Source organism: Apostichopus japonicus, chromosome 15, assembly GCF_037975245.1.
Source record: "Apostichopus japonicus isolate 1M-3 chromosome 15, ASM3797524v1, whole genome shotgun sequence".
Classification (NCBI taxonomy): domain Eukaryota; kingdom Metazoa; phylum Echinodermata; class Holothuroidea; order Aspidochirotida; family Stichopodidae; genus Apostichopus; species Apostichopus japonicus.
In genome coordinates this window covers 4,430,253-4,451,466 of record NC_092575.1, presented here as the reverse complement: position 1 = coordinate 4,451,466, position 21,214 = coordinate 4,430,253, and the positions used below count along the sequence as shown (strand labels likewise).

At 36.1% G+C, this 21,214-nt stretch overlaps 1 protein-coding gene across 3 annotated transcripts in view; it reads left to right on the top strand.

Annotated features, from left to right (window-relative positions):
• LOC139981326 (calcium/calmodulin-dependent protein kinase kinase 1-like) overlaps positions 1 to 21,214 on the top strand; it is an 89,710-nt gene that overhangs the window by 16,132 nt on the left and 52,364 nt on the right. Inside the window, exon 2 of one of the 3 annotated variants that reach the window (XM_071993657.1) lies at positions 17,247 to 17,345. The exons of the other annotated variants lie outside the window; for them this stretch is intronic. The gene's annotated coding sequence lies outside the window, so the exon portion shown is untranslated. The remainder of the gene's footprint in view (positions 1 to 17,246; positions 17,346 to 21,214) is intronic. 3 annotated transcript variants of the gene reach the window in all.

The following is a 21,214-nucleotide window of genomic DNA, read 5'->3' as shown; positions in this document are numbered from 1 at the left end:
GTTTGCATGTTCTGTATTACTGTACAGTAGTTTAAAATGTGTGTTAGTGTTTGCTGTGCTTGTCTGAGATACTTTTTGAGATGGATATTTTGAGAAACTATTCTTAGCCCATTTCAAGCCATTAACAGGTGACATTCACGTCGAGGTGGTTAGGCCATTCGCTTAGCACAGTGCTGACTAGGTAGGATGTCATATTTCCGTATTTTGGAAATTAAAAAAAAAAATAAAACTTCTTTTTCTTTCCGAGAAACTCCAGAGGTAATTTGGTTCATACAAAATGATACTTTAGAGCCTTGTATAACAACGAAGCAAAAGGAAACAGGGGGAAATCACAACAATAATTGTTTCTGTCAAACTTTATTGCCGATTTTTCTCATTTTCAAATAATCGGAATCGGTACGATTATGAAAAAAATAATCGGTAATCGGTATTTTCTGTTATGCATAATCGGTTGAACACTAGTAAATAATGATGGATATCCATCATAATTATTGTAGATCTCTTAGTAAAGATATATATCATCATTCTCTACTTAGATCTCATAGTAAAGAATGATGGATCTATATCCATCCAAGTTTTTATTACAGGTACAGTATAGTATGTGTGTATTGCGTGACTTGTATCAGAGACAGACACGATATATACTTACCAAGCCATCATTGGCAACCATGTACAGTAACTCTAGCAGAATCATGATTCATTTGTACAGTACTTTACTAGTATAAGTAGTACCTATGGTATAAAGTTGTACACCCTTGACATTTATGAAATTGTCTTTTTCTGGAATTTTTGCATTTCGTCCCTCCGTGAGTGTGTTTGATACTCCGTGAAAGTCTATGATCTGTGAAAGATCTTTCCTTGTAACATTTTGACAATAAATCAATAGTTTGACAATTAATGCTACTAGTGTACACGTCTGTTCAAGCCACATACTAAACAGTAGTTGTTGTAGAGGTCTGTATATGGATTTACACAGTTAACAACTGTACAACCAACTTGCCTGATAATAATAAACTTCAGTCAGTATAAAGTACTCAAGATAACAGGAAAATTAGAGCACAAATTTTACAAGTGGGAGATCGTTACACGTGTTAAAAAAAGAGGGATGTAAGAGTATCCTCATATATTGTGCATATATACTGTATTTTGCTTAGATTATTATATACTTGAAAATAAGGTCACTGTTGCCACCAAAAACGACTTTGTTAGACTAATCGGAAATATATTTGCCTGTAAAGACAATCTTCTACATCGTGAATCGACTTCCCTACAGGTGCAATAAGACAAAACTACAATTTACGAAAATCCTGCAATCACTCCAAGTTTTAGAATCACACTTTTTTTAGAAATTCCTTTATTTTATAGCGCTGCACTTGTAACTCAAAATGGAGTGATAAATCCTTTATGACAATCCTTTTTTGGAATTTGAATACACATTATATACCTTCGTATATCTCTTTTATTTTCTGTTAATCTGTCTCTGACAATCTAATCACTCTAATTAATTGTTTTCATACGTACATATAATTAAAATGTATATAATTTATAATTGCATATATATTTACACATACAGTATTGTTACAATTTCTAACTGGCACAAGCAAGGCATATAATATAAGGCTTGTGCAATGGCTCATATGAAATTTCAAGGACTTTAGTACTTGCTTGCACCACAGTTCGCAGTCATTGTGAGCTCAGAAGTAACTGCCACACAATATGAGCACTGTACATTACTTATCTGCAAGGTACAGTGTTGGAAAGCATGCAAGCATGCAGCCAGCATAAAGTACTGTTTTTTTGTCAACGAGCTTCCTGCAATGATACAGTCCAGCGATCAAGTTTCTTTCAGATTCTGGTAGTTATAACCAGTATAATCTATACAAGTGAGTAACCAAGTTTCTTCACTCAAAAAACAATGGAAAAAAGTAAGAAAGTTTATGGCTAGAACCTGTATTGAAACCAATTGAGCTACTCAGCTCTTCTAAGTTGATTAACAATCCCTTCTGTATATTAGCCAATTGTAACAGTTTTATTTGGCTACCCTTTTACGGTGTACTGTACCTGTCTTCATGCAGTCTACTTTTAAAGCACTTTCCCCAATTACTTAACCTAATATAAAATTGGTAATGGTCTAGCACTGCACCCTATCCCCTCCTCCCCTTCATCCCACACTTGAGATTCCGCCAACCATCTCTTTCTCTTTATGCCAAAGAGGAAGTTTTGGAGAACCTGATTCTACTCTGTCAATAGTATATATCATAGGCTTGAAATATGTATATATATTTATACATATGTATTTATATATTTATATTTATATATTTGTAATATATTGTATTGTATGATATATATTATTATATATATTATATACATTATAATAAACTATATATTATATACTATTATGTATATTATATACTATTATATATATTGTAATATTTTCCAATTTTGCATCCGTAGGTAACTAGTGATTGTCCAATGCCCTCAACCCTTTAATTGGTCAGGTTGAATACATAAATATATATGCAAATTGTGGCAATGCATAATTCATGAAGTTAACTGTGCAGTTTTCAAAGCCACCCACAAAAAGAAAAAGTCACCAGATCTGTAAATCAATTCATTGAATAAATTTTGACTAGTTGTTGGTCTTTGTCAGATGGAAAAACAGACAACGCAAAACGACAAACGGGAATCAATATCGCGCTCACACGAAGCTCGTCCGTCGGTTGCCGTTGGGTGGAAAGGAAAGAAGGAAAAAAGAGAGAAGAAAAACCGGACAAGTTTTAGAAGTTTCACCCATTGTTTAGCGTCTTTTATAGGAGAATACCTTTGACAGTTTTGCGAAGGCTTTCTTGAGGTTGCCTAGTATTGATTTTTTGTTTTGGGCAGGAAGAGAGAGAGAGTTAGCTTGACGTCTAAGGTGGCTGATCGAAAAGAATGAGAGAAGTAAGGCATTAAATTTGAGTCAATCAATGACCAATAAACACAATCACTTTGCTCTATATATGGATTAATGGTTTCCTAAATGTATTGTCCTATTGTGTGAAGCGCGCTACAGTAAGTTAAGGATGATATCAATTGACTAATAACCAGTGACAGGAGTTATAGCTACTGTAGGACCTACGTACAAGCAGGTATCTATTGTATGTAGCTATCTACACATATATGATATGTAGGCAACATATCACAAAATGCTAATATTTTGACATTTTTGGGTTGTTTTTTCCACCACACTACTGATCACGGTCTGGTGGTAACAACTAAATGCATTCCGATCGATTTTCCACACCGATGCCTTTTTTGCTTCAGAGTGAGCATATTATTAAACATTGTGTAACCAAAATTTTTCACACCATGTGCACAGTACAACCAATACTTAACGTATTTAAGTATACTTGTATCATGCAAATGAGATGCAAATTATGGTTGCAAAATTGCAAATACTGTATGACAGATTTGGTTGTATGTATACATAAAGCACCTGTGGGAAAAGTCGCATACAGTAGAATAGAACAGTTTGTACTGACGCTTAATTCTGGATGGTGACATTTTCAGTGAATGGTTTTGATAGGCTGAATTTGGGAATTGTTCAACTATGTACAGTCAGTTGGAAAACCACTTCAGATGGAAAAGTATGGATTAGTCCTGGGGGAAATCTAAACCCATTTTACTTTAGCCTGCCAGGGCATGAACCGGCAAGCTCCCACAAAGTACACTGTGTACAGTAATGGGTTTTTATCGCCTAGAGCTGCAAATGTCTTCACTGAACTATAGCAATGATAGATAGTACTGTACATCTATGGTTAACTTTTCCTTATGACTTTCGTACTTCAAGAAGATTTTTTTTTCAAACTCTGCCGAAGTGAAAAAGCCTGTGACTAGAATTTGACCTTTTGTAGCTTCAGCTTGCTTACATATCTCCTCGCATCTATCGCACGCTCATTCTACTCATTCTTCCAACTGTGTTCTGTTAACCTATTTTAGGGGATGATGGCTTTACATAGTATAGTGATCATCCAAATGGTGTGAAGCAAACCTCTGGCTATCGGCACTCACTGCATCCTAATCAGCAGATTAGAAAGAACTCCAGGCAGCTTTTTTTTTGGACAGGAATATTGAGGGGGTGGTTCCACATTATCTGCCACAAAGCACCGCTCACTTACCTGTCTCCTCGCTACTATTACACTGTACTCTGTGTGCAATGTACTGTACATATTGCTTTTTAAATTTTGAAAGAGTTTGATTACTTACTGTAAGATGGCTTCCAACCTTTTATTGATTAGCACACAAGATACTTAGCAGCTCATTTTCTTAAATTTTTTTTAAAAGCTCTTACTCCCCCAACCACTTAATTTCTCTTGAACTGTCGCTTTTGTCTATGACTGTTGAACTCCAAGTGGTTGATCGTGTAATGATCCACGATGCCACGGAACAGTGCACCTGTGAGAGACGCCGATAGCAAACAAGCTCGCTATTAGGCAATTCACTGGTGACTCCTCAGAGGCGTCTCAAATAAATTCCTGTTTTTTTTCCCCCCGCTGTCAATCCCTGTTAAACGATGATCGAAGCGAAAGTCAAATAACGTGAACAGAGAGCGACCGAGTCTAATGGCTAATGCAAAACATGATCTCTGGTACCCTAGGAAGCTACTTGCAAATTCCCTAATTTGGCAATTGGTTAATTGGGTGAGAATTGTTTTGGGCAAACCTACATAGCTTTTGCAGTAATGGTAGATAATGATTTTTGTCCCAAAAAGTAAAACCAGAAAAGAAGTTTGGCAACTGTTACAGGTTTAGTTAACGTTTTATGTCAATAACTGATGACCTTTGAACATACAACAAAGTACTTAAAAAAAAAAGGAGTTTCTTTTGACCATATGTCGGTGTTTAGATCCGAGAAGGAACCCAGGATCCCACACAGCATGCAGCGACAGTACATTAAAATTCATTCCAATTATGCCCATTTTTGAAAGCGTGGCTTTGTTTCTGTAAATATGCATGTAAGCTACTTTAATTGCAGAAAGCAAATTAATGCAAGAATCTAGACAACAAGCCAGCTCTGTCTTTGACACTTGTAAAAATTGGGTCATCTTGGGAATTATTCTTTAATGCAGGATGTATTAAATATTACACCACTTGGTGTCTGTCAACTGGTGTAATAAACTTCACTTTTCCAGGTTTAATGTTTTCTTCTTTTTTCTCACTGTAGGGGTTAATTGTTTGAATTTTATTTCAATAAAGTAGAGTATGATATAATCTGTCGATCTACTGTAGCCGTGAGAATAAAGGGCATTGGGAAAAAATGGAAGGTTACCATTTATACATACAGTAGTAGAAAGTTAGGTAAGGAATATTCAATTTGCATAATTAAATTTATTAACCAGGTTTGTTGCTTAATTTGACGTAAGAAAGTAAAATTGCCACCGTGCATGTATAGCCTATGTTTTTTCTTTTTTTCTTTGGACTACTTTTGCTTCAAATCTGGATGACTTTTAGCCACAAAATTATTAATCATACAGTACAAGTCTCAAAGCACAAGTCTAGAAACGTCTTCAGAGATGGTTAACAATTAGATGCACTCTATATACTGTACTGTATGACAACTGCTTTATAGTTTGGTTTTTAAAGCATTTAAGTGTACTGTAAATTGGAAAATGGATTAAACGGCAAAATTAGCAAAAACCTGTTAGGCTGTTACGTTATAAACACAGTTTGTCTTGATTGTGTTGAGTTAATTAAGCCAAATGAAGTTGTTAAACCTAATAGACAAGTAACCTTCAAGAGCAATGAATGAAATTAAAAATATTGTTTCCCCTTAATCCACTTGTAAAAACGGTTATATATATTTTCATATTTTTGTAGTACGAGTGGTTCTGGTTTTTTTATATTTTGGTTTCCAACATTTCCACAGCTTCTTACCTACATGCATGCAGTATTGTGCAGTCAATACAGGTCTAAGAATCAGTACTAATTTGCCCACGCGATATTTTATCTAATCAGGAAAAACTGGTGACTGTCCCCTGTGTGTGTTGCAACATTTTAAACATTTTAAACATTAAAAACAGAAAGCATATACAGCAGAATGGACTATCCCAAGTGTTTAAAACTACAATAATAATTATAATAATAATAATAATCAGCAGTTATTTTCACGACGCTTAATTGCGAACACAAATGTGGGAGAAACAAAGCATTTAATGTTTTAATTGGGACAATTGGGAATTGCTGTTATTACACTTCAATAAAATGTTAGAACTGTGCAAAGTCAATTCACATTATAAATGTAAGAGAAGTCAATTCTCTAAGCAGTGGTGATTTTTTTTTTAGTTATATCGAACGATCAATCGATTTCAGAGTTATAAACTAGCGCCACTGATTCAATAATATCGCTTTAAAAATTTCCACAGAGCTCTTCTTTCCTATATATATACATGACTACTATAATACTATAGATCATAGTATATATGTGAAACCTCTAATAGGAGTTTTAGCTCAGTGGTTAACGCCAGTGTCTTCTAATCATAATATCCCCAGTTCGAGTCACTCCTTGGAAGATCAATGTACAGTATGTCGTCCAGTTACCGAGTTGTTGACAATTGACAATTCATAATCATGGACTTTAAATATGAATCTATGAGACTGACTTCGGTCAGCTTGCGGCTTGGATAAGCCAATGAGGCTTCTTCCCGAGTTCCTGCTTGCATGAGGATCTAAGATACATACATAAATATATGCATACATACATACACACATACATACTGTACATAAATACATACAATATATTGCCCTTTAACAATTTATTGTCATATATTTGCCTTGTACCTATTCAGTACAATACGGTGTGTACAGTATACATACGTTTCTGTTGCCTCTGATCTTTAATGCCAGCAGCCAGTTAATCATTATATTCATCTCTTCGGCTTTCTAGTCACAATTTGGTATGTCATTAGTGCGAGTGAGATGGGTTTGACACAATTTGTCTGTAAACTCTCCTCTTCATCAGAGACAGAAAATTTCTCATTCTGTCAGATACTTAATAAAACCCACTGAACGAGCTCTGCCCGTCTGACAGCTAACCGTATGTACTCTTTATATATATATATATATTCAACCTCGACTGTGTTAAAATTTCATGCAACTACCATTTTAAGGCCTTTACTGTTTTTTACATTTCTTGTTTTTTCGTGGAAGAGAGAAGGAGATAGAGAGTGAAGAGAGAGAAGAAAAAAGGGAAAGGGAGTCAATAGCATTTAATTTTGCTCAGAAATTGCTTTTCTCTCGGCAGTAACTCGGTTTGATTCCTGAGGGCAAAAGAAAAGGAAATTTTACGCCAACCGGTTTGCCGTTTGAATGATTTTATAAGTCTCATCGTGCAAACTACAAGACTTAGAGAGCTCCGTTAGGGAGAATTTGAACTTTCCAAATTGCCCCCCAAAAAGGGCAAAAAAAAAAATATAAAAAAATAGGGGAGGCAGTTTAAAAAATTTTTTTTTTATGAAGGAGGACAAGTCAAGATGGGAAAATATTTGGTTGCTAAAAATATCAACAGAGCTATTTTAATATCATATTTGTAATTTGGTGTGTATTAGGTACAGTATATATCGTAGGGACATGAATTTATGCTTGTGAGTGGGTGTGCAGTACTGTACATTCACGTTAGGATGTACAGCAGCCTGCATTTCCAGTATGCATATTAATATATATATACACACTGCGGTTGGCAAATTTAGCATGATATTTGTGATGATGGGAGACAAATACTAACTGTCTAAGGAGCTTACAAATATTATCACGACAGATGTAACATTGACATTGTTCAAGACTCGAGTATGTCCGAATTACTGTAAATTTTCAAGTCTTTGCGACACCTCTATGTACAGTAGCAGGTTTTTTTTTTTTTATAGATTGTGTACACTGTACAGTATAGACTTTAAATACCTGACTGCATCTGTACAGTAGTTTGCAACTTGTTGTTTATATTTAATGTGTAAAAGTAAGTTGGCCTGACGTTTCGATCCTAGCAGGATCTTCTTCAAAGGCTAAATCCTTTAGCCTTTGCTTTAGCCTTTGAAGAAGATCCTGGTGGGATCGAAACGTCAGGCCAACTTACTTTTACACATTCTCCTACACAGGCTCTTTAGTGGATAAGCAGTTTGTTAACAGTTTTATTTTATTTTGTTTGTATTTAAGACATACAGTTTATATGTTGGTTAAGACTGCTGTAGACTGTAAGTATACTGCAAGCTTATATAATATCTGTATAGCAGAGTGTAGACTTTTAATGCATTTCTATAAAGACAAATAAGGAAGAGTGTAAGGGACATACAGTATAATGTACCTGATAATATGCATGATTTGATGTTACAATATAATTAAGGTATACAATACTGTTCAACATATGTTATAGAGCAAATACATAGGATAAATAGAGCCGTTTACATATAAAAATTTGGTGTCCATGTTTTCTTATATATTGAGAAAGGATTTTTTTTTATTATAAATTGTTCATGAATCAAAGTTGCAAAAAGGGGCCCTGATTCCTGTGGAAAAGAAGAGCTCTTAGTACCTCATCTTAATAATGTTACTGTAGTGAACCAATCAAAACTGGTAGTAGAAAATTTAGGTCGCCATGATAGGCACTAGTGTTTGCTGTGTTAAGAGAATTCATAATCCCACCTTAAGATAAACACAGTGTACAGTACCTTATCACTCTACATTATTAAGAGAACTTACATTTGATGTTGGGTTGCAACTTTGTGGCATTTATATCTTCTTCAAGACCAAACCACTTTTAAATATCATTACATCATAAGCTGATTAACTATTGAAGATCTTTGTGGATTACAACCGGTGGGCTGCACGGTCCCGATTAGCCAAGAAATGTGCGTCCCTCAAATTAACTTCTGTTTAGGGAAGATCGGGGCATGACGCTACCTGTGGTCACATTCCAACTTCCCTTCCACGTAAACCAGGGGCACCCAAATTGGGGTGCATGAACCCATAGGGGGTGCGTGAGTCCATCCTAGGGGGTACCGTACCTGAGACGTTTCTGAAAGTCAAAACTAGAGTACTTTTTGTTGAACCAAAATCTGATATCTCATATAATTTAGTAATGTACAAAAGTCGTACTGTACCTATCGACAAACTCTTTTCGCGTTCCATACGCCTATGTTGCCATTGTAGTACGGTACCGTTCCATTACATTATTACACTATGAACTTGATCTTTTACGAAGCACTGTTATGCGCATTATAGTGTCTTGAAAAGGTCGGGGACAACTCTGACATCCACAGGGGGTTCATGAGGGGATAAAGTTAGGAAAACCCTGACCTAAACAGACTGCATAACGTGCTCAGTGTAAACTAAGGCCAGCTTGGTTAGTGTAACCTAGTAGGATTTGAGCTGATATCAATTTAGTGCATGTTTATTTGAATTGAAAACAGGTTAACTGTAGCATTCTTCACAAACACACCCAATTCAGCTGGACATGTTTTGGAGTCACTCCATTTACTATTGTACCCACCTGTCTTTGAAATACTGTAAGAGACAGTATTGTAACGCTAACTCAGTCTAAGATTCTGGGGCGTCCAAATATTCCCTGCTGAGGACTGGTGGTGGTATGGAAACAAATGCGGCTTGGATGGTTGTATGTTAGTAAACGACGAGCCTTAAATCTCGCTATTACATGCAAAAGATATAACACATAGATAAACGAGTAAAGAACAAGCGCTGTGTAGATTTCGCAATCTATTACTATGAACAGCCACGGTACAAACAATACATCGGCACGAAGCCCTCAAATATAGGTAGAAAAACATGCACTTAACGATAATGGTCACAAACGAGGTCTCAATACCGAAGTAGAGTCCTATAACGATACGTACAAAAGTGTATAAAAGACGAATACAAGACAGATACAAGTACGACCACAATGGTCGGAGCCAGGGCTACTACCGAACCGAACGATTCAGATCGGGAGCGAAGACTGGTCACAATTCTTGAGGTCTGCTTCAGCTGAGCTGGTGAGCAGACATCACGTGACCTGTAACAATTACGTAATGTAGCCTACGACAAATAGAGGGCGACATATAAGATGACCTACGGCATCACAGTATATATACGGTATACTGCACTTATCCACTGCGCTAACTGTCATTGCTTTTCATATTGTGTTAACCGATTCAATTTAAAGGATCCCTGCCTACCTGAATTGCAATCCCTGTGTACAGTATAATTTTGATGGAATTTCTTGGAACCAATCCTCCCACAGCCCCCCACCTTAAACACCCCCCTCCTTAAACACCCCCACCCCCCCAAAAAACCCTCCCTTCAAACAGTTTAATAGTTATCCAAGATTTTATATCAAACCATTTGCTTCAATTCTAACAATTGACACGGTTATATATTAATGTAACATGTAAAGCATATGCCCCATATACTGTATATATATTTACATACATGCCACATCACCTGTGAGATTATATTCCTTTCTCAAAAATTTGTTTAGTCATCCTAGAAAAAATTTATTTCTTACAATTGGTAATAACATACATCACACAATATTTGAAAATTTAAAAAGAAAATTTAAAAATGTAAGGTTACCGCATGACTTTCTTTCATCAATTTTCCCAGACCAAGAAAGATGGAAAAGCAAATTAAAAAAAAAAATAGTGGAAGAAATACTCAATTCATCTTTTCCCATTTCTCACGCAATCTCAAGATATATGTATATAGCTTTTTTACTGCAAGAAAGGCAACACAGGATTGGTTTCATGAAACTTGAGCCATAAGCCAAATACAAAAATTAGATTTAACATCACTTTTGATAGGTTCTATAAATATCGACCAGAAAATTTGGGTGACAAGGGAAAGTTGGCAGCAACGTCAATTTTGTCTTCTGAACATTGAAATTTGACCTAGCCAAATGCAATATAAATATGGATCTCGAAATAATTTGTTCTAAGAGGGAGGAATTCTATCCCTCATGTATTTATTTCTCTTTTGGAGTGAATTTCCACATTTTTTCCTTTTTGAGTATTTTGAGCTGTTTTGGTTGTCGCCGAGGTATCGTGTTGCCATTAGGCAGTCTTCTAAAGAAAGTAAATGATACAGTTGAAAAGAAAGAAAGAAGAAAGAAAAAAAGAAATAAGTAAAAGAGATAAGAAAAGCAAAAAGCTCCCAGGTTGACGGTCGTCAAGTTTCTTGTCTTTTTAGGTAAATTTGACGTGCAAAGTAATTTCGAAAGGGTCTCTGTGGATTTCACCAAAAAAAACAAAACAAAAAGATAGCAAGAAATTCATGTGGTCGGCATCTTAGATCATTTTAGGAGGAGGAACGATACCTGTTGAGAAAAATTGCCTACGTTTCCTCATTCGTCTGCCTCCTCGCAACTCTCTGTGTGTGTTCTTTATCGTTATTAGAGTGAATTAAATTGCAATTTTACCGTTCGAATTTTCGTCGCTCCCTTTTAGCTCCGTGTCCCCTCCAACGAATGCTTTTTGATATCTATCTATTCATTCCACCTATTTGGCAATTTGTCAGCACTCCATTTACAGAAAAGCAGACGTTAGCTTGGTTGCTATGCGAAGCATGGCGACACATAGGACAGCGGAGTATGTTGTTGATGCTTGTTCATAGGTTGAAACTATGAACACATGCCTGCAAAACCTGCAGAAGATACTGCTGTTAGTGCGCCCAAACAATCAATGATGTCGTCCTTCCCTACATGGCAAATTTAGAAGTATTTTATATTTCTGGATGTTTCCATATCATATCAAAACACCTTTGGTCTTCTATGTGATACAAAGAACATTTGTCTGTCACATCAGTTCAAAATAGCGCAAATTTTAGCGCATTTTACAATAGCGCACTACAGTAGCGCAATAGCGCATCAGCTATTAGCTATTAGTTTACGCATAACCGCACAGCAGCGCAATAGCGCATTACAGTATTGCATTTTACAATGCTCCATACATGCTGAATCAATATCGAATAATAGGCAGCATCTCGCCACACCAGCTCTGCCTATTTGTAGGAACACTGTTCAGCACAAAAGATTATGTTCTCCTATGCAGCTTGGCTGCAATCATGCTGCAGCCCCCCTCAGCCCCCCTCAGCATCCTACGTTTGACACAGTGCCCATTACGTTGAAAGGGTGAATACATCCAAAGAAGATGAACAATGTGTCCAGAACAGAATTTACATCTTTCTTTTTAACCGTTTGTTGGAAATTGAGTTTCGTTAATGTTGTAAGAGTACTGGCAATGTGTACCATTATTAACGTTCAGTTCATTAATGATTAAACTTAACTGGCTTACATGTCTTCTCACTAATACTGCACTTCTGCCATCTACCTCAAGAATGAATACAAATGGTCACTTTAGTCCCCTTATATATTGTTATTAACATCAGGGCAAATGCAAAGAAATGTCATAGTCACTGCTTGCTACGTCATAAAAAGGGATATAACCGTTAAATTATTATATCCATTAAATTGTGCAAACGTTTCACTTCGCAGGTTGCAAACATATTTATGTATTGTTCCTTGTATCTTATTTCGCAGACATTTGTTTCCTTCCTCATTCCTCAATAGCCCTTTGTTTTTCTTCTTTGGGTTATGTGATTATATTGTCCGCACGTTTTCTTCTCATCTCAGTTGATTGTCTTTAATTGCATAAATAGTATGAATGCATAACTAATAATTTAGATGCTATCCCACTAGCAAGGGAAAATCCCCATTTTGATGGATGCAAAAAAAGAAAAATGCCCTCCAAATATATGTATCAGTTTATTCCATAAAATTGACCCTTAAACTATAAAGTAATGACTATAAGCCCAATACTGTACATCAGTAACAACTCCATAAAACAGCACACACGCTCTAGAGAAATGAATAAAATATACAGCACCAATCAAACGATACCGATTTTAATTTACATTTTCAAAAGAGCGAGCGATTTACCTTAGTTTGCGACCAAATATTTAAAATGACTGATATATACTGTAATATATAGTAAGTCTTCAAACGTTCGGTAAGTTTAATATAAAAATATCAGAGAGCAAAATCCCTGTGCTGTATGGTACTAAATTATACAGTACGTCTTTAAAGGTTTGTTGTAGCCTGTCGCTAAGAGAAAATGGCAGGATTTAATTGCTGGCTGCCATTTCTGGGATGACTTTGTGTCATACTGTAATATTCCCTGAAGGTAGCAAGAGCCTCATTTTGTTGATCAACCAGCTCTGGAAAATTGTCATATATGGGTAAAAAAATAAGAGTATTCTCAAATTCAAATGTATAAAGGGTAGAAAGATGATCGGGGGAAAGAAAATTTGAGTATTAAGTTCAATATAGATATGGTTGCATTGTAATGCATTTCGTGATATGTATGTTACATACAGTGTTATTTATGTATCATAGATTGATCAGTGTTACCATAGCAATGACATACATTGAATCAATTGGTCATGTGTTATATGTGTAAAAATAGTTTGTTCATCGTTACCATAGCAACGGCATACATTGGATCAGTCGGTTGGTCATGTGGAAATGTAACAGATTGATCAGTATCACCATAGCAACATTGTTGTTTTTAATATCTAGATAGATTATTGCAAGCCATAGATGCATTGTTCCTTAATATTAGCTCTTGTGTGCATGAGCCTCATTATTTGTACTGTACCCTTTGTACAAAAGCAGCTGTGTAACTGCTTTGGTACACATCATCATCTAGTAAAGAGTAATATATTTGTTTAAGCTATGTGGATGTAACAGGTACAATGTACACTTCTGAAGCCTCCATTCCAATTTGCAAAGATTTGGATGCACAGAATTATATACATCAAGCTGTTTACTCCCATGTACTGTACATCTGAATGTTGCAGCAATGATGCATAGTTTTGCGTGACTCATCGTTTACAGTTTTACAGTTTTGAGGTTAAAAATTGACAAACCAACATCCTGAGATACTCGTACAAACGTGTAAAAATGGAGAGATTAATACTGTGGTTGATTGAGGACAATGTTTGCGTGTGTATGATTAATATATATGCAATGTAAACTGGTCTACTTAAAGTTGCGTATTTAAATGTACTGTAAGTAATTGGACTTTAAAGTTACAGCATATTCTAAGCAGGAAGAAGATCTGTTCATATCAATTGTCTTACAATTAATGATGTATCTGGTACCACAAAATCAGCAAATTACTAAAACAAATTCAGAATAAAGCAAAGCTTTTCTATATACTGTAGACATCTATAATCACACATTTTTAATATTTGATGACCGTGTAATGTGATAAAATTCATAAACCAAAAAACAGCTACTGTACACAAAATGTGAATGCTTAATTATTTCCTGATATTGTATAGAGGAGAGATATTAATTGGAGGATGTAAATTATTGACTTCATATCTTTATTCCCTGCACTCCCCTCCCCCAACCCTCCCCCATCAATGATCCTCTGTAAGGTCACCACCCTCTATCCTCCCTAATCTACCATATATAGAAATATAGAAGTAGCTATTACACACACATGAAATTATCTCAAAATTTTTAATTTTCCGAATCGCAGCTGGCACATGTATTTCATTCTACTGTCCGTGGATTTTCTTTGGTCTAGAAAATTATGTGGTTGTTTGTCTAAACAATTATGATATTAAATTCTGTTGTTTAAACTATATTTGACAAGCCATTAAAAGTTTCCTTTGAAAATGTGGTTGATTTATGTATGTAATTAACATTAACTATAATTGCTCTCACTAGAAACTTTAATTATAATCATATTTAAGAAATGAAATGTTTTGACGGATTGAATAACTGAATCCTTAGTTTTACAGTGTTTTTAGCAATCGATCTGTTTTTGCAATCTGCAGAAATAAAATGTGAAAACCTGATGATATGTTTCCTGTTTGCAGTGTGCTAGAGGTATGTGACATGTGACGTGTGACATGTGACGTGTGACAGTAATCAGAAAATGTTACTTTCCAAACATCCTGTATCATTACACTTGATTGGTTTGTCGAGAAAGGTTTGGCCTTAAATTGCTTAAATCTATCAATCTTGATATTTAATAGCAAAATTGGTAACAATTTTTTTCAACAATTTTCTTCAAATCAAGTCTTCATACAGTATGAGCTATATTACACATTTAATGTGCACAGTAGATAGTGATATACCCAGTGAGAAGATATATCATATTCATTTGAACTACTGTACTTCCCTCTTTGTCAAGGATTTTAAAGATATTCGCAGTGCCAACTAATAGTGTCATTATGACCTACAGCTGCCTTTAATTGTTTCCTTAATAATACCAGGGCAAATTTTCAATGATCGCCGCAGAAGACCAAATTTCCAATAAAAAATATCAACGTTATTTACGTCAAATTGATTGCATTGTAACCAACCCCAAATAGGTAAAATGGTAAATTTTTATCACCCTCCATCAATGTGGAGGTACTGTACTGTAGGTCCATGATCCACCCAAAAAATGATATTACCTTTCAAAAGCTGGTGTTCTATTCACCATGTGAACCTACACATCTCTCCTACTGTGTACATGTATTGATCAGTCTTTCTTAATTTTGATACATTTATTCGGACAACCAAATATCCTATTTGGACGTACAGCCAAAAAGTGGGGCCTGATTATCCGTGCACGGGGACAACCAGAAAAGAGGAAAAAATCCTTAAAAATTTACCCTGAATACAGTGACTTTCCAGTACAATTTCTCCCACGTACTATGTAGACATGTGGGTCTTGCAGTGAGCATACATAATACTGTATAGGTACACAGCTTGATCGATGTTTCAAGCAATATGTCTATATATTATTTACTATATACCTACAATTTTTGTGTTTGTTTGAAGAAATGCCTACTGTACCTTTATATAGTGTCAATGTTGCATTCACTTGAATAAATCAATAACATTGAAGGACATAGCCAGACTGTCACTGTCAACTTGAGTTTTAATTTTTTTTGGACATAGAACCGACATTATTATGTGCCTTGATACAGCTAGGTAGGCGAGGTATATTTTATGTACATATACTGTGCAGCAGCTATGTAATAACTGTATATTAAAAAACGTGTACATGGATGGCATATTATAGAACTTTATATGTACATGTACAGTTAATAGGAGATGGAGATGGATATGAGTTGCTTTTGTCGGTGATAATTTAAGGGATTTTGAAGTGAAGGTTATGTATTAACAGCCTGTTTAAATATCTAGGATACTCTGTCACACATTGATTAACAGTGAATAAAGTCAAAGTTATAAATTGTGAGATGGAGCTGTGCTTTGGGTGGTGGGGAGGACTGGGGAAGGGGCAGGAGCAGGTTATTTATGGGATATTTACAGAACATTTACCAGTGAATGGTAAACTTTTCTAATGTTATTAGATGGAGCAAGTGGGGGATCTTTGGGAGGGGTAAGTGATCAAAGGGATAGCTTCTGGCGTCATGAATTGTCAGCACTGATGGATATAAGGAAATTAGATTGGGGAAGGTGGCTACAATGGAAATAAAACATACTTCTTAATTCCCCTTATGAATAGGATACTGGATTTATTTGCATCAAACAGGCTATTTTATGCCATGAAAAGTAAAGTGAATGTTAGGGTGTGGGATCTAGAAAGAATGGGAGGGAATGGGAGAGAATGGAAGGGAATGGATGAGAATGGAAGAGAATTGGAGAGAATGGAAGAGAATGGAAGAGAATGGAAGGGAATAGGATGAGGGAATTGGCCTTGCTTTCAATTAGCATCATGACTTTACTCATTTATGTTACCCAGAATTCTTTGATTTGCATATATGCAAATTAGGCTCACATCATCTAGGAAAAGATTCAATGTATGTATACAGTAGAGTAGGTCTATAGGCTATTTATGGTTTTGAAATGTAGCTAGCTAGATTGTCATAATTATGCTTATATTTACAGTAGCTGCTTATTTATTGTGAAAACTATATATGTACAGTAAAATTGAATATTTTGCTCTTGTACTTTTTTGATTGAACATGTCATATTGTTGAAAGTTAAAACTATGTATAATACGTCAGCAGTGATCAGAAATTCACATTTCACTATTACTTTCCATACATGTACAGTATGTAACCAGCAATAACCCGTCAGTATGCTTTCGATATTTTACTTCACATGCTCCTCCGAGTTGCTGGGCATCATGCAGTTGGCAAAAAAACTTGCTACATATATTGTCTTGAATATAAACTCACGATATTATACATTTCCCACAGGTCTTCCTGAGAACTGAAATGATTTCTATTCATTAATCCACTCCTCATTATTCATATTACGACTTCCAACTCCATACTCGAGTGCCAAACAGCTATCAGGTATATACAGTATATCACTAGTTTCTTTGATTCGACGTAGCTTTTCTTATTTCACTGTTACACACGGTTACGTTTTCCACATAATGACTTGTTAAGACCGGTAAAAAATTGCAATGTCTCTTTTGCAATGCATGCATGTGATTCCCAGGGCGTATTTCATTATTCTTTCTACATACAGTACATACATACGGCTACATGAGGGTTAGATTACGGAAACAGCACAATGTAGGCTTCGATGTGTATGTATACAATTAACATGTACAGGTACATGCATAATATATCATTCACTGTGAGAGTCTTCTTTGTCACTTCAGCCTTTGTAGGGTTTTTGTCTACCACAATGTGCTGCAAGACTGTTTTGCTCTGAAAACACAATGTAGAGTAAAAAATAAGCTGGTAGGAGAATAATGTTTGGTGAGAAATTGGATATTTTAACATCTGTCCTGATATAGTGGTGTACTGTAGGCATTGACTTCAGCAAGTACAGTAGTTTGATATAAAATTCGTTTATGAATTGAACTGGTTTAGGAGGTCTCAAATTGGTTTCCATAACAGGAGAGATCTCTGTGTGCTTTACTGTATAAAAGTGGATTGTACTTGTAGAGCTCTGTAATTATTTAGGTAAATTCTTTTCAGGATTGGTTTTATTATTTTGGTTTACTGTACGTATGTGACACCTAATGGGTGTTATGTACTTGCTACAGTATGTAGTGGTATGCATATCACAGTTTCTTCATAAGTTTGGTTTCTCTCTAATAGAGAATTGGTCACAGCATATTTTTCTAACAGAAGTGTTTGGCTCCCTGAGGTACAGTACAGTACAGTATCTAAGTAGATGCCATTTTGATAAGCAATTTTCTCCTGTTTAGAAGGACAGAAGTTTGACTCTAGAGCAGAAGTGCTTGGTTATAGCAAAGCTATAGACTGTCAGTAGACTGTCCATCTGTCCTTCCAGAGATTGACGTCCATAGACACTGTCTGTCCATAGACACTGTCCGTCCATGGACTGTCCGTATAGACTGAATAGTAACTGCATACTCCAGGCTTCATGTAGTTTACCCATACATAGTATACACTAACCCGTCTCCTAACAACAACATTATTATGTTTCAAAACAGGCTATCCCACATCAACACACGTGCACTGTATTCCAATCTAACCTAACAAAAGTTTTTGCACCTTTTCCCTGTGCTTCCCCCTCCATGACTCTCTTTCTTGTCACCACACTCTCCCTCCCCCACTCCCCTTCAATGACCAAATTTCTTGACACCATAGGCTTCCTACCTACAGTATTGGAGTTTGGAATGAAAGTTTTGTTCACACCAACTGTGGTGATAATTTATTAAGTAATATGGAAGCATCCCAGATTGATTTAGTTCTTGAAATCCTGTCGTGGGATTTTTGAGTATATATATATGCTAAACACAAAGTCAACGTACATGTATCATAGCACTGATCCATTGCTAATTATGATCAGTCACATGTTATACAGAACCAGAAGAAAGAGAAAAACATACATTATATGCCACAATACCATGCATCCTAGAATCCATGTTAAAACCCGCGAGGACATTGACATGTGACACGTTATAATCTTGAGGAAACATAAAAGAAAGGAAATTACTCTTTCCTGAATGGGAATGTGGCCCAGGAAGTATGTTAACATTCTTCTCAATTCCATGTCGCTCTATCTCAGGATCCTTAAAGTAAATAGAAATTTCCGGGAATGGATGGATTTTGAAATCCAAAATGAGAGAAATATTGCTAGGAACTTAATCCGTAGCATGTGTGTAGCACTATAGGGAATCAAAGTTATTACTGTAACTGCCAAGCACAGCTGTTGAGCACATTGGATCAAGGTACAGTATTCACATGAGTAAAAAGACATCTACTTTTACATTAATTCCAGAAGGAGATGGTGAAGGGGGGGGGGTGGCGGAGGGCTGTGGTATGATACTACAAGGGCGATCAACCTTGTAGTGTGAGCGATATGTATACGCATACTCAGGAACAGACCCCCGTAATCATGATCCCCCATTTGGGCAAGAACTTGACCCCCTAGAGGAGGATCAAGAGTAGTGTGAATGCTTAGGGGATCATACCCGACCAGAGATCTTTTGGTACTTGTGTTTTGTTAGCCACTTTCGCGGATAAACACATACCAGTGCGAGTCTAAAGGCAGGTGCACTATAGTGCTATCGCTACCTACTGTACTTTATCTATAAACCATCATGCATGTGACCTTGTTGCAGTAGGGTTAACGCTCTCTCAATGATTCCACATTGGTCCACTCACCATTCAGTCTCAGATGTCCAAATCGAGTGTCAGCTGAGGAAAACACTGACGGGCCTGGTCTACCTTGCATTCCCAAATGTAAACAAGATCTAGGAAAGCAATAAATCTAGGATAAAACATTTCATGTTTTAGACATGTTTTTATAATGTGTATACCTTAATAACATAATGTCTTGGTATAGTTTTGTGGGACAATAGCTACAGGGAGGGAGCAGGGTGGTGTATTGATGTATCTCAGTTGGATCAGAGGAAAGCTCCTTGTTTTTCTTTCTTCTTTTTACACCTTTCGTGTTATGTTTTGTGTGAATATAGCTGCAAAGGTGGCAACCAAATTATATCGTTTTTTTTCCCAAAGTGGCAAACCTTGCTGAATTTCTCAATCCATGAATATTCATTTCCTTTGCCTGCACGATGAATTGCCTGTTGCACTGTTGAACTTCACATCTTATATGCTATATATATGCTATATCTATATTAATAGATCTTATACGTAGTAAGACCTTTTGACAATAAACCATGTCTTCAAATTCTCAAAATTATCCATATCTTCCCAACATCCTTTAACTCTCGCTTGAACCTTATGGAGTGGGAGTCCTGCGAGAAATTGGGATTTTCAACAGTATACATATTACCGCACAGCTGTAACGTTTGATTGTGAAGTGCACCTCGAGGAAATTGAAGCTACCTGGAGTTAATCGGGATGGGATTGCTGTGCCTCTCCTTTTTCTTGAAGGATGTGCTCTCTCTTGTAAGAAATATGGCTAAAAAACAAAAAAAAGACGGGAGAAAATGAGAGAAATAAAGGTACGCAGGAAACATGTTGGCTGTACTGTCAGGGTTAAGTTGCTCCACTGTGAAAATTCTCGATGTTCTTCAGTATATATTCTCTACTCCAATCCATTAAAGGGACTGTAGTATACAAACTGAAACAGATGGAAGTGTGTATATATCCCTTGATGAATTGGTGCCCAGTCATTGTATTAGTGTCGTGACTTTTGCAACTTATATCACTATAGCAACAGGGATATTGGCGTCTAACCTGTCGGCAATTTTAACCTAGTCATACTGTTTTTGCACTCAACACCTAACTTGGGCAGTTAACCCAAATTGGATAGATCGACGTGCATATACAGTAGGGCAGGTGTAAATATCGTCATTCGTCAATACCCATATTTGAACCCCTGAGACAACTTTTTGGGTTTGCAAAAGGTTCTCACAAGACCGAAATATATCATGAAAATGTGCATATAATTTTAATTGCAAGACTGTCTGACAAAAGAATAATGTGTATTTAATACTGTAATTTGTACTTTTTAAGCATCATGACAACTTGAGCATGTTTCTATCAATTTTAGGATCCCTTTAATAAACATTTCAGTACTTGACTGTTTCTGTGGGCCTTAAGGGATCAGTGTCTGGTTGTCAATAGAACATAGAGCACATTGACACTAGTAGCAAATTGTTGATAAATTGGCTCCCTAATCGTACGTACCTTACGCAGGATACGACGGCTTTCAGACCACACCTACTGTTTAAAATCTATTAGTAGCCGTCTCGTCCTTTAATAATGAAGAT